We start from the raw sequence: 14869 nt of genomic DNA, 5'->3' as shown, positions 1-14869 counted from the left end.
ACTGCTAACATTGCTAACATCATGTTTTGGGTCAGGGTTTTATACTCTATTAATATCACTTTACATAATGATGTCACTGCAACCTTGTAGATACTTCGCAATTTTTGAGGTTGATAATGCTATTGTATATTTTATTTACATTTTTATGGTATTTTATTTACCTATCATAAACTTTAAAATGTAAAAGCGTCTCTACTTAAAAACTTACTTCAATTGGTAACACCTAATATTTAAACATTTTTAACTTTAATTATTTCACTTAAACTGAAAAATTTAAGTTGAAAAAAACATTACATTTTTAGGCATTATCAATAATTTGATTCAACTTCAAATTTATATACCATTTAAGTATATACCATTGCTGTCTTGATAATCCCATAAAAATTCTTGGTACTGTGCTAGCACTTAAATATGTTTTTTTTTACTAATATACATCTTATACTGTAATTATATTGTGTAATATAATATACATTGTATAAAAACCTTATACTCTTTATATTTCATGTTATATTAATTTCTATCTACTGTCTATATACTACTAACATGTATATATTGTACATTTTCTGCTCTGCAACAATGCAACAATATTTTTTTTTCAAAAGTACTATAGAAATACATTTGAATTAAAGTAATTCTAACAAATTTTTTGTTATAAAGTGCATGATCCTCTGCCTCTCTGCTGCCCTCTTGTTACTCTTAACTAGGTTAAGAGACCTCTCCAGCTCTCTTAAATAATTTAGGAGCTGAGACCTAGTCTTAACACTTAGGATGCTTTATAAATCAAATGTATTCTTAAGTCTAGGAATAAGAGTAAAATGACGTCATTCTTAGAATTTTGACACAGTTAAGACTAAAATTTTACTCTGAGCGGCTTTATACATACGGGCCCAGGTCTATACCATTTTGTTTATACCACCTTTAATCCTTTAAATTCTGTAAAATAGCTTGCCTGTAATTCACAATATACAGAAATCCCAGCAAAAAAGCACTAATTGTAAATATGATGGAGGCAGAATCAGACACCATTTAATACATGCAAACATTCAATTATTTTATTCATTTAGTAGAATTAATTCTTTATATGTTGGCTTGACTGTAAAATCATTGAAATTTGGATTAAACTGAACTTTATTATATTATATAATATTATATAATATTATATTATATTATATTATATTATATTATATTATATTATATTATATTATATTATATTATATTATATTATATTATATTATATTATATTATATTATATGTTGGGGAAAGTTACTTTTAAAAGTAATGCATTACAAAATTAAGTTACTACCAAAAAAAAGTTACTACTTACGTTACTTAGTTACTATTCGTGGAAAGTAATACTTACGTTACTTTAAGTTACTTTTAACTATTACTTTTTCTTACTTGGCTAAGGCTTGATCTCTTTCAGGCCTTGCAGGTGTTTTTATGCATTCAGAAATTGCATATTTACATCGACTACGTTCAGTTTAATTCAATACTTTATTTTTTATAGAATATATTAAATTAATATATTCCTTAATATATACCTCAAATATGAATGTATACATTTATATTATATTATATTATATTATATTATATTATATTATATTATATTATATTATATTATATTATATTATATTATATTATATTATAATAATAGAGCATTCATGTATTTAAACAGAAAAACATGGTGGTGAATGTGGGTTTTTTTGTAGGGTACTGTACTTTATCTGCTAAAAATCCTAATATTCTTCATACCATATGACTGACATTTAGCAAGAGCCAAACTGGTCAGTGAGATGACAGCTGCCTGTCCCACCCAATCCCCTCCCTTCTTCTTGCACCTCTCTACATCCATTTATAAAAAAATTATTCAAAATGACTCTCAAGAATACTTCAACTACAAGAGGAGGCTTTTATGACCCCTTAAGTCACCAGAGCCATTAGAGAGCAAACTCTGACCAGTAAGATGTTTCTGTGGTATATTAAGTTAGACCAAAGCAAGAGAGCACCATTGAGCTTTACACCACTGACTCCATCATGTCACGTCAGCATGTTTTTTTGTTAAAAGAGCAGAAGCCCTGGGAGAAAATCCACTGATGTGTAAAAAATGAAACTTTTTAAAAATCTATATAATCATGTGTGGTTATGAACCCATGGATTGCAAAAGCAGATACACGGCTCCACGACGGTGTGTAATTTATGGAGCGCTTACAAAGAGGCATCTACAGAGCTAAATAGAAAATGATGTTGGTAGTGTGGAACATCAGTCAGCTTCTTCTGACCAAAGTGCAAATGCTGCATCTTCTGTGTGGTCGACTACACTGATAAGAGCAACTTTTATGCTACAATCTGACAGGTAAGACTGAGCGCGTGCGAAAGCATCAGGAGAGAGATAGAGTGACAGAAACAAAGACTGAAGGGCTGTGAAATACTGTCTCTGTGTATCATCAGTGCGCCTCATTTTCAACACTTTACTGGCAAGGTGCATGGAACTGTCAAGAATCTTGACGAATAAGAGCGTGGCTTCCGAATTAAGATTGGGCCGTCGGGGACCGTTGGCCCGAAGCACTGCAAGACTAAAGAGAAAGACGGTAATCAAAGACATTCAGAGAAACACAGAACCATAAAACAGACAGGATTCAATGCGCTAAGGTGAAATGTAGCGAGGTAGCTCCTGGACATACTTTCAGGCTTCTAAAAAGCTGTTTTATACCATATTGATTTTCAAAGGCTTTACTTGCTGTCTTGTTATCTGTGAGTTCTAAACAAAAGGCCGTTTTATCCTGAGACCACCATGGTTGGATCAGTTAGCGCTTTGGTGTGTACTGCACTGGGCCATATAGATCTCACCGATCTATGCCTGACAACACGGTTTTAGCAGCATCTGCAACACCAATCTGTTCTCTACTTGACTTGCTAACTGAAGTGTTTTGCAGGTTTTTAGATGCAGATCAAAAAACTGAATCTCATCAGCACTACACCAGAACACCAACATTAAAGATGCACTCAGTATTTTTCCATTTGAAACAGTGTGCTAAAAGAAATTCTGGAAACTCTTGATAAGGTTTAATTTGTTTTTATTACGAGTAAATGCATTAGCGTGCATGAACTAACAACGAGCAATATAGTTTTTTCAGCAATTATTTATTCATGTTAGTTTTCTCTGTTAACTGATGTTACAAATGTATCAGTAAATGCTAAAATTAATATAAAATAAAAATGCTGTGGAATAGATGTATTGTTCATTGTTAATTCATTTTGGCTAATTTTTATTGTAGGCTGTTAATGTTTTTACATGAAGTGGCAGACCTGGATAAACACAATGTAGTGACCACATTTGAAGTGCAATTTTGAAGGTCTAGTCATTGAAGGGCCAGCCTATTTTTAACCACGAGCACTGTAGCCCCTCACTGCAAATTTTAGGAGTGCACACAGAACATTTAGGGGCCTGCAATGCAATGATTCACATTTCCCCCAAAATAACTGTATTACGTACAACTATAATAAATAGACTTAACATGTCCTTATGTACAATTGAGAAAACTTTCAGAATAGGAATAAGAGTCATAAAGCTCCTTCAGTAATTCTAGCCATAAGATATCCCAAAAGACTTAATTTACAACAAAGGGTAGCCTACAACATATCAGCAAAATATAGATGTCTTTTAAATTAGCCATAGAGATTTCCTGCTGATCTTAGGTCAGCAGCTACAGTTAGTATACAACCACAATAATTAGGATGTAATTGATTTGATCTGGTAACATGCCTGATTTTATTAAACTATATATACAAAAGTTATATCCAGTGTTATCCAGTTATCATACTGTAATGAGATGAGAGTCATGGCTACATACTGGTATCCTTTACATGTTTTGCATCTTTTATCCAGTGTTCCTGGCCAGGGCATCTGATGTCTAAGACCTTTATTTAATGCTCTCTCTATGTCTCATCTCTGCAATGTTAAAGGACAAGTTCGGTATTTTACACTTAAAGCCCTGTTTTCAGATTGTTTATGATGAAATAGAACGGTTTTGAGTGAAATTTGGACATATGGATGGAGAATTTTCGGTTTCTGTGGTATAACCCCCCCATCTCACAATGGGTTTATAGGTGCACTGGAACAATCCTTCCTAAAATGCCTTAAACTTTCATTTACAAAGACGTGAAACTCATCAAGTGCTCAGGGGTGTTCATCAAATCCACCACTGCACACTTGTGGGCTCGCAATCTAGTCATCTTGTAACATGAAATAACAACTAGAAGAAAGTCCAAATTTGCAGGTAGCACATGCATGAGTAACTGTTAAAATGTTTGCATGTCTTAAAATCTTGGTCGCAGTCTGGACCCCTTGGTACTGCCATATTGGTTCCCATCGTTGGGTAATCCAACCCTGTAGAGTGGATAAACTCATGATGGTGGTCATTGAATACTATTCCCCCACATTCCCTACTGAAAAATCCACCTAAGACCAGCATAAGCTGGTGAGCTGGTTCTAGCTGGTCCCCAGCTTGGTTTTAGCTGGTTTTGCTGGTGTAGGAAGCTGGTTTTGCTGGTGTAGCAAGCTGGTCTAGCTGTGTTTTGGACACATTTTAACCTGGTCTAGCTGGACTTAGCTGGTCATGCTGGAATACCAGCTGGCCCACCAGCATGACCAGCTTTGTCAGGCTGGGAGGACCAGCGTAAACCACCTTAAACCAGCCAAAACCAGCTACCAGCCTCTGCTGGTCTTAGCTGGATTTTTCAGTAGGGTTATTGGACACTACAGTATTTTATTGTCCACATCACTGGGAGTCAGTATAAGTCCAAATGATTGCCAAGTTGAACATAGATGCACAATTTGTGTTATTTATTGACAAACATATTTTGTGTTCATTTTAACTTAACCAATGTGTTGTCTAGCTATTTTAACCAGACTGATCTGACAGTAAGTCGTGTTATAGTCATAAAAAATATACATTTTTTCAGTGTTTCTCAATTTTTTTCTATGGCACGAAAGTCAACTCCAAGCGAGAATAGTTTTAAAAGCGGAAGAAAAACATATAGAATCAAATACATAAAAATACATCCAAACCCCAAATCTAACCCTAACCCCAAGCGACAATGAATATGAAAAAAAAGAGTAAACAATACATAAAATGACACAAAAAATGGCATGCCACAGACACGAAAAACTATTTATAGAGTGACAAGAAAAAGACATTTGTGCTCAAGGCATGAAAAAAGCTGAATTTCATGCCATGGACATGAATAAATTGATAAAACTTTCCATGACTATAACAAAACATAACCATAAGATCATGTTGGTTTCAACACAGAGAGTGTGTAAAGATCCTGTGTTATAATGGTAATGGTACACATTGTCTTAGTGCTGCACATTTTTCTTACCCCAATTTAACAAAAATAGTTACATTTTGCTTGTACTTTTATTTAAGTAAAATTTATTAAAGAGCCCTTATTTTCCTTTTTTTTTTTTTTTGGTGTGTAAAGGGGATCGCACACCGGCCGCGCAGCTCAGCGCCGCGCAGCGCCGCGCCGTTCTAAAAAAATTTAACACATTGTTTTCTATGAGTGTACGCACACCGCCGCCGACAGGTGGCGCCTGTCCGTGCCGCCCAGCTGTGACTCAGGAAGTTGTTCAAATCCCTGTCACGCCACAAAACGCCACTCACATAGTTTAACATTAAATAACATCATATGTGTCCCACATCATTAATGATTAACATTGGCTGCTAACGTATATTTTACATTTTGAAGTAGACGAAGCTCGCGCTATTTAATGTGCACTTCCGGTTTACAATACCTCCGAGTTCTCCTAGGCGCGACGTGGAGCTGCGCGGCCGGTGTGCGATCCCCTTAAGTGTGTGTTAGTACATGTCAACAATCTGCAAAGTTACAAATCCAAAAGTCTACGCTGACGCAAGTTATCGTCTCCAACTGAAATCTCTTTCTTGGACTTCAATGAACGCAAGAATTGTAGGCAACAGTTTACTTTCTTATAGATTCAACATGGACTTGATTATCATAATTTCGCTTGCTTCTGACTCATAGCCTGTAAGTAATCCCATGTTTTCTATATGACTATTCAAATGCGAGTTTTGAGCAGCATAGCACTTGTTGTTTGTTATTTATGCGATCACAAATGGTTTTGTGTTTTAGTATCCTTAACTTACCAATTTGTTATGTTCTGCTCAAGCCACGCTGGCAAAGTTGATTGATCAGCTTGGTCATCTGCATTTTTTGGATCAGATTTGTGATTGTATTGATAAGGTAGGAAAGATGATATTATTTCCTGCAAGTATTACTTTGGGAGCTGATCTTCCAAATATGGTAAGGAGAGTCACATTTCCGTCACATGCTTGAGGTAATCGGCCAATCACAACGCACTGGATAGCTGGATAATCAGAGCATAACATGCTTTTCAGAATGATGAGCTTGGTACAAATCAAAGCATTTCAGAAAAGTGGGACATAGAGGAGCAACAATAATGTATGTTATGTAAAATAATGGAGTGTTTAAATAAACAAAATAAACACATTGCATTACATCAAATACACAACGCTCTTTGAAGCAATGTCATAGGGGCTCTTTAAACCTTCACTTAAGCAATTACTTTCAAAATTATTTCAATTATTGTCTATTATTGATGCAGCACTCTTGAGATGATGAAGCTTCTTGCATATATCTCCTTGCCATTTACAGGAACTACCACAAGTGTTTTAAGAGCATCCATCCATTTGCAGCTGCAAAAATGAAAATATAAATACTCATTTACGTACACATGAACCAACTGTGCATAGTGTAACCATCATAAAAACATTTTCAGAAGATAACAGGGCAAATGATCTTCCTACCTTGTTCCCACGGGGTAAAGAGGCAGATACCCTACAGTTTGATCACAGTTAAGATGTCATCCAGACTGTAAAGCAGTCTGATCCATTATACTTTCTCAAGATATAAAACAGTCTGATGAAGTACTTAATGTCTTGCATTGCCTCCATCTTCTTTTTCATTAAAATGATCTATTTTTACTTTCTTCGGCATTCAATAACCTGGTATCAATGCACTGTCTCCCCAATGACATTTCTCTTTGTAACACCTGAAAACTGTTCAGAAAACCAGCGTTTTTTATAAATGCATACTGCTCTTTTATTGATCCCATTTCACACAGGACCATGCAGATACAAGCTCAGTGTAGTTGCTATTGTGAAAAACACAATTGTGTTTTAGATTATAGTTGTAAAGAACAAATTTGCATTTACATACGTATGTGCTTGTTCATAAATATATGTATATATACACATGTTTATTCGGGAAGAAAAACAAGCGTTACTGAGATGAATGACAATGCAGAAAGCTTTCTCAGTCCTTGTACAGCACATACTTACAATGACAAACTCGCCAAAGTGTTCCAGCACAACAAAAGCCTTTCTGTGGCTCCCTTTGAACATAAATCTTGTGTTTGCTGTAATACAGGAAAGCTTTTCCACCTAATCTACAGGAAAAGCAATCACAACCGAGCAAGTGACAATCCTGTCCAAATAAATGCTGCATGAGTATTTTTCTGAGGTGAGGCGAAACAGTTCCGCTTCTGAACATCCATCTACATGAGTTTGTATTATTTTCAGCCTCTTACACATCACAACGTGACAGACGTGGCGCTCCGCTGCCATTCCAAAAGGCTTTCAAGCAGTTCGCGAAAATTGACTAGCGTGTTCTCCTTTTCACTTCAGTTGAACTCAGCGGAAGAAGGTGAGGCACATTAAATTCATACGAGAGGCTCCTGGTGTGTGGCACAAAATTGCATAACAGCAATTTATCAGGTATCATCTCTTGGAGACAGAAATGATAGCTGGTCACATGATCTATCAGCAGCTGGCGCATCCACACCCCCGCGCTCCTGCCGCTGCACGCATAACCATCAGTGCCATATAAATCACCCCGGAGACGCCGGGCCGTTTTTCATTTCGAGCAAAGTGGCCGGTTTGTAGTAAACTCCAAGCATGAGCAATTTGCACTCCCGAATATGAGTTTGTGTCGTTCACAAAACGGCGTGATTAAGTGACTGTAAAAGCGTCCGCCTTCTTCGGAGCAGCGTACATCAACTTTTGCAGATCTGTGGGGCCTGAGAAAGAAGTGAATGGGAATGTATGAGAACTACAGTCGAGGTTAAATGCATTTTAATGAGTCTTAATCATGGGTACATGTTGCGCTTTAAAAGAAGGTCATTTCTGAGGAGGAAACACTGGCCGGTGCTGAGGGCGACGTGGCCGAACGATTTAATCTAATTACTGTATGTTCATTGCAGCGCAGTGCTTGAGGAAACTCAGTGGGGCTTCTGCACACATTACATCAAGCCGAGACACCTTGAGATTTAGGTGCGAGAAAAATCGTACCAGGCTGCTCACCAGGGAGCCTGTCTTCGCTAATCAACATGTTGCTAGCATAAGATCTGCTATCTGTGCTGAAACTTTTCATTTTTAGGCCAGTACATTACTTATTTTACTCTATTGCAATTCCAGTGTGTGTCAATCATATTGCACCTAACCATAACCGATTTGAAAAACGCAACCGGAAAATGATAGCTTGGAGCAACGGTGCTATAAGCTTATGATGAAACGCAGCATAATAGCAGTCTTAGGATCCAATATGCCAGCTAAATCACACTCTTACCTACAGCCACCCTTCAAAAAGTGGCTCATTTAGTCAGATTAGGTGAATGTCAGTAGCAATATTTTCCATCACTTTGCAAAATGTGGTTGTTGCACTGAAAGCTTAAAAGGGCACCTACTATCCAATTCACGCTTTTATATTTCCTTTGGTGTGTAAGTGTGTATTAGTACATGTTAATGTACAAAAAATGCAAAAAATAAAAATATATGTTGACGCGAGTCATCATTTCCAACATGCATTGGGAGCTAATCTTGCTGGAAACATGGTAAGAAGTGTCACATTTTCGGGTGAAGTCAGAGGTATTCAGGACAATCACAATGTTCTGGTTATCTGGCCAAAAGTGTGTTTTGGTAGTCGCCCCGTCTCCTTTTCCAAAGCGTTTTTCAAACATCGTGGACTCCGCCTTTAACTGTTATAAAATGCACTGTACACCACTGCTTCGTGGGGCTTATTGCGTTTATAAAACAGTTAATTCATATGCATAGCAGAATTGCATAAAATGAAACACAAATCAGTTGTAATTATATTAGTACAAATATTACTCTTCCGCCAAACAAAGTAGTTCCTCAGAATCAAGTGTGGCTGAAACAGAGCGTAGTTCCCAACCAACACAGATGCAGCAAAGACACAATGAAAATATGATTAAAGACTGTGGTGTTTATTTTCATATATCAACATTCATGAATTTATACATTAACATTTATATTGTGCAACTGTTAAAGTGATGATCAAATATGCTTGGAAGCATGCTTAACTCTTTCCCCGTGTTTTTTTTTTTTTTGCAACCCAAAAATGATCTTATTTATATAAACATACAATATCAAAAGAAAGAACCGACCATCCGCTTTCAAACAACAACAAAAAAAACACTTTTCATCCTACCTTCATTTGTTCTCTTATCACCTCTGCTGAGATAATTCCTTATCACCTCTGCTAAGATAAAAGCTGATATAATTTCATTTTTGTGAAGAACTTTTGTAAGAGATCAGATTCAAAGCCATCAAAACTTACACTGTGTTTTTAGTGTTGAGTGAATGCGTCAGTGTTTAATTTTGGTAAGATCGCCACTCAGTGGATGAAAGCAGAAATATGAATGTGAGGTAGAAACTCCACAGGGAACGTTTTCTCTTTATTGATGAGATGACTCAGCAATATTTATTGACATTTATCTGGATATCGCTATTAATTCTGCAATTGTAGAAAGTTTTAAAATATGATTAAAGACTGTGGTGTTTATTTTCATAAATCAATATGCAGCAGTCTGAACCGTGGGGTTACTGGGGTATTTTATCACGGCTTAGAATGCGTTTCAACCAATCAGAATGAGGAACCAGAACGGGCTGTTTTATAATGTGTTTTTTGAACCATAAACCACCCGAACACACTGTATTACACTAATTACACAAATATTGTTGTTTTAAGCAACGTAATAGGTGCTCTTAAACTCCTGCAATGATATCAACCCCATCTGAGTTCAAGATGGAAGCAGTTTATATTTCTGTACATGTGCTAATTATTCGGGAGGTGGGCTGCGGCAGACACATCATTAAGTTTTAACAGGACCAAAGGTTATCCTGCCTCCAGCGACTCAGGCAGATTGGCAAGGTGCGGACACTTAAAACACATCCATTCCGTTTGAGATTAAGTTTACACCGAGTTCCTCCCCCTGCTTCTCGGTAGAGTGCTAATGAAGTCCCTATTTAGTGAGATCATCCATTTCGGTGACACCTGCTAAAAGCAGCATGTCGGTTTTGGGGCTTAAAGCAACAGCTAAGAGAGGAAATTCCTTCAACGACCCACAGAGGGCCAGGGCATGTCCTGTTTTAATTAATAAAAGCCATTGATTGATGGTAATGATCAATGGTTAACACACAGCTTTGATTTTATGGCTTCAGCAAATGAAGTGTCACTGATGAAACTTAACATGATGGATTTTTGCAAGCGAGTGAGGCGGTAACAAGTCGGACTCATCATTCTCAGAAAAAAAGAAAATATTTTGATTGCATCTAAATGTGAATTTCTGGATTCCCCTATTTTGTTACTTTATGTGTTATTAGCTACCGCCTGTTAAGATGAACTTATTCGATATTCAGCATGAACTTGAACTCTCCAAGATATTTCTTCTCATCAGGAAACATAAATCCTTAAAAATTTCACATTGCAATGCCCTCTGGTCAATAAAAAGATACAGCTTTATTTTTATCATGATGAGAGCTGGGTCATATTGACTACTTTAAGCTAAGGGAGAATTCATGTATTTATTTCTAATTTTTTAATCAATACACTTCTAAAACAAGATTTCCTCAACTGTTGCTTTCTGTTTTATCTCTGCTTCCCCTTCTGACACAAAAGAGGATAGAGTCACAATGTGGGCGGCAAAATAACATCAAACCTGGTGTGATGCCAAGATCTGTTCATACTGGCATGCATATAAGCAGATTCAGGCACAGAGGCACAGCCCTATCTGACTTCAATATGATCAAAACAATCTAAAATGCTTACATAAAGAAAAGCACTGATTTTCACTCTAATACAAACATAAAAGAGAAGGTTGTAAAATAAAAACTACAGGTATATGAAAAATATACAGTACACACTTTCTTTGATATTTTAGTGTATACCTTTATCAGATACCAACAAAAGACATTGATTGGCTTTGCTTTAATGCAGTGGTTCTGCATGTGTCCCCGTGTGTAGGGTGCATCCCCTCGCGCAAATTTATGGAAGGGTATAATATTTTTCCAGAGAGTTATTGATGAAAGACTCTTTTGGTGGCATGTAGGTACATTTTTTCATCATATGTTTTTTTTCTGGTTTCTGAGTTGGGTGTGTAAGATACCAAAGCCAATGTTATATTAGTGTTTTGTTGACATTTTGATATATCTCTGCAGCTCTTAGCAACTGTTTTGGTAGGCTTGAATATATTTTCACCCAGTGGGGTTAGTTGTAACACTGTGTTACAACTAACCCCTCAGCACTTACGATATGAAAACAGCTAATGTTAGCGTAATTCTTGCTGTTGTTTTAAATAGGCTAGATATTAAAGATTAATAGCTGCCAACAAAATAAATGTGCCTGTCATATAAAAAATTGTGTGTCAGAATTTATTTAATATTGATTGAATAAGGTCATGTCAAAGATTAAAATCATCATGAAATTAATGGCTAAAATCAGACTTTCATTTTCATGATCTTAGAATTTGATTTTGAGACTTTAGTATGTTTTTTACAGACTGGGTCACATATAAAAAATTGTCACAATTGTGCTTTTCTCACATATTTAGAAATTTGTATCTATTTATAATTGAACTATGGTTAGGGATAAATAGTGTAGATACATGTCTATTATAGGCAAATATATAAACAATATCCACTTCAAGTGTATAGACAGAATAGTATTGAAATATTTGCCTGCAAACTTAATTTTAATCTAACCCCCTGCCTGTTACAATTCACCCCAACTATGGGGTAAGTTGTAACATTTGCACTTCTGTCATGTTTGGTGTAATTGTCCAAGAATGGTAAGTAATAGAAACAAACTTCAAATGTTCATTTGTGGCAGGGATGTGTGTGTTGCTTGTGTAAAAATATAATTAATCAAACTCAAATATGTAGTCCAGATGAGAATGAATGGGGAAGACAGCCAGGAAAACAGACAAGGATGTTACACCCATGACATACAGATTAAACAAATTCAAATATACAATTTGTCAGTAAGTGTTTTATTTAGACTTTTTTGTTATTTTAAAATGATTTATTTACATCTTAGGATTTAATGGTAATTGAAAAAACAGAAAGATTCTGCACACTATTAGTCTTGCTACAATTTCAAAAATGTATTTGTTAACAATGTTTTAGTCCCATAACCTTAAAACCAAAAACATAATGATACATATTACCAATCACTGACATGCACATTGCATACATGCAGTCCTATAAAGGAATACCCTCCCAAAAACATAATGATACATATTACCAATCACTGACATGCACATTGCATACATGCAGTCCCATAAAGGAATAGATTTTATCAAATAGGAAAGGAGACACAGTACATTAAAATAGTCAGACTCTAGCATCACATTAAACTTCATAATTCATACTCATAGGTGTTAAAGTCTGAAGATTAAATGCAGTAAACAAACTAACTAACAGTTTGTATCATCCAAAAAAATGAATTAATTGTAATTGACAATTTTTATCAACTCATGCACCTCCTGCAATTCCCCCGCAAAAAACAAAAACTTTTGGGAAACCCTGCTCTAAGATGTAGTGATGTTAATTTTGGGATTACACATAATAAACAATAACCTAAACAAGACAGAAAGAGGAGTTGACATTAGCAGTCTGATTCCTTTCTAGGACGCATTGCTAAAATGTTGGTCAGTGCATGCTTGTGTTGCTTTACCGCTATAATGATTCTTTCACGAGTCTTTGAAGCTATTTCCGGCACACTCTTTGAAGATTTTGCACCCCAATCAAGATTCATAAGTGCTTGATGCAAAATGGGCTTCATTAAGAAGAATTTGATGACAGTGGAGAAGTTTCCACTGAGCATGCTCAGTAAGAGACATCTAAATACAGACCCACTTTAGTAATACAGAGAAATAAGCAATGGCCAGCCTTAATGAGGACCTCTGAACTTTGACTGCTGTAATCTGCAGAGGTTTATCTTTCAGGGCCTATTAAATTGTAGAACGCTGATGGACAGTTCAAAGCGGTTTGAGATTTCCCATAGTGGCCATCTTCCAGCTAGACACCGCAGTCTTGTACAGCCATTCTGTCAGCATTTATATCCCCGGCCGATTTATACAATATCTCTCTTTTGCTTTCTCTCCCCTCCATACATTATTCCTCACCCCAGCTCTCTCTTTTTACCCAAAATCTCACATTCCCTTGCGCAGTCTGTTGTTCTCACACTGCAAGCTTGTATTTTTCCAGAGTATTGTACTGCTGTTCTTCGATCTCTGTTCCTCTCACTTCACAGGCTTTTAGAGCAGAGGTATGAAAAGTCAAGACAATTCAGCCGAAAGAGTTTCCACAAACAGCACAAAGAGAGTGATAACTGGTCTGGCTGCGTAGCTGCGGGGCCGAGTGAAGGACCCGGCTCTCCGAGTGAGTAATTGCTCAGGCTCTCTGGCCGAACCGAGAGCCTCGCACAAGCTGTCTGTTATGTGATGTAGGAGTCAAATGGCACGTCTTTGTGTGCGAGCCCGCAAGAGGAGAAAAAAAAGAGAGAGTGAGTTCGTATGTGCATCTGTGGGTGAGAGAGAAACAGAAAGGCAGAGCAAAATCTGAGGGGAACAAACGGAGAAATGATACATTACATTACATGCCATGTTGTAACTGCAGGGATTCACTGAAGACTCGGCCCTCCTCTTCCTCATTAAGACGTCAGTGTAATTTGGCAAATGTAGCATGACGACATGCGGCAAGTAATATCCTAATGATCACAGAATGGGCTTCTCACAGCCTGCAGAATATCATCAATCTCAGCCCACAACTCCGATGACAGATTACCGAAGAAAGGCAAACAATTATATAAAACATCACAGCTAGCAACCAAATGATAGTGCAGCACAGTGTTGTGTTTCCAAACATGCCTATTCCCAGACGAAATGCACATTATTATTGCGAGAACTCCTGAACGAAACAGATTTACATGAATAGTAAGAACATTGATAGGGTTGTTCGATTAGTCGCAGAGTTGGGAAGTTGAATAAAGCCGTTATGATGAAGTGTTTGATGGATAGGAATGCGCAAGATTCATTTTGAGGGTGTGAAAAGAACCGAGTTTGAAATCAAGCGGAAACACAAAACATAAAATTTTGGAAAGCACACTTTGTGTCAGAGCTGTTTCTGTAGCTTAGTTGGTAGAGTAGTGATGTAGTACTCAAGACCGATTTCTGCTTTCTCGGACTCGTCTCGGACTTGTTCCTTCAAAGACTCGGTCTTGACTCGGTCTCGGACCACGGTGGGAGGAGAAGGACTCTTAATTTCAGGCCGAGTCCTTGAGACCAACCCATTTTTTTATGTTCATATAAAAAACCACACAACACAAAACAATAATAATAAAATGCATTGTTGACAGGCATTATTTGAAAATGACATCCCATGGTGCAATGAAAAGATACTGTCATCAGAGCCGTTTATTTATCTTTAGAAAAATAGGCAGAAGAAGTCTCGACCCTTCAAAGACTCGG

This window comes from Misgurnus anguillicaudatus, chromosome 17 (genome assembly GCF_027580225.2).
Source record: "Misgurnus anguillicaudatus chromosome 17, ASM2758022v2, whole genome shotgun sequence".
NCBI classification, from domain to species: Eukaryota; Metazoa; Chordata; class Actinopteri; order Cypriniformes; family Cobitidae; genus Misgurnus; species Misgurnus anguillicaudatus.
Note: the sequence above shows the minus strand (reverse complement) of the source record.